The following is a 1053-nucleotide window of genomic DNA, read 5'->3' on the forward strand; positions in this document are numbered from 1 at the left end:
CTCCCCCCTAATAGGCTGACGTCATTAAAGTTTAATCATGCGCGGAGGCAAATTTCAAAGTGATTCTACGTCACAGCGCGTCTCCCTCCAGATCTGACCGTGATCGCAAGGAAAATATCCAGCAGCGCTTGATTTCTCGACCGAGTCTCCAAGCCATCGTCCAAGCGTCAAAACTTTGTACAATTTTGTGCTTACATCTAACGATTTATCGTATCATAGATAGATCATCTATTTTTTTCTTAATTTATCGTTGCGTGTGACGGGGGCCTCAGAAACATCAGAAAGTGTGTCTATGAGCTTCCACAGGGTAAGAGTTATGTAAAGCACTTAGAGCATATTTTTGTAGAGCGTGGATATGCGCTATAAAAATGCAAATATTATTATTATTATTATAAGATCAAGGGGAACCTGGAGAAGATTAAGAGAGAAACATGGTCAGAAAGGAGGAAAGACATGGAAGAATATCAAGAGTCTAACCCAGGATGGTCAGAGTTTGTTAGTGGCCACTACCCAGGGTGAGAGAGGGAATGGTGGTGGTGGTGGTGATGGTAGTGCTAGGTGTGTAGCGTCTGTGATAGATATATTATGTTGTTCCAGAACCTTTTAAACCCCATCCAGCCAGGTCTTTCTTGGTCTTTCTCTTGACTTGAAGCCGGATTCTCAGGTTTTGTAAGCTCTAGCTGCTAGTTGTTTCTGGGGCATTCTGGTTAGATGTCCAAACCATTTGACTCTTTGGCGCTCTATGAATTTTATTACTGATGGTAATCCAGTTACCAGACATATGGGTTCATTTCTAAGGCGGTCTCTTCTGGTGACGTTGATGCCTTTCTTTTGTTTGTCGTAGCTTGTATACAGTTGCATGGTTATAATAATGCTTTTATAGAATGTTTCTCTGACAAGCTCTATCCACCCTTTTCTAGACCTGCTTCTTTAGAACGCACAGACTAAGGCCACTCCAAAAAAAAAAAAAGAAGAAAATTGTGACATAATATACCATTTCTGTCTCCCCTGTAGACTTCATTTGTAAAACTGACTACCCCCCCTATATATCCC

The sequence above is a fragment of the Aplysia californica genome, unplaced genomic scaffold (genome assembly GCF_000002075.1).
Source record: "Aplysia californica isolate F4 #8 unplaced genomic scaffold, AplCal3.0 scaffold00615, whole genome shotgun sequence".
NCBI lineage: Eukaryota > Metazoa > Mollusca > Gastropoda > Aplysiida > Aplysiidae > Aplysia > Aplysia californica.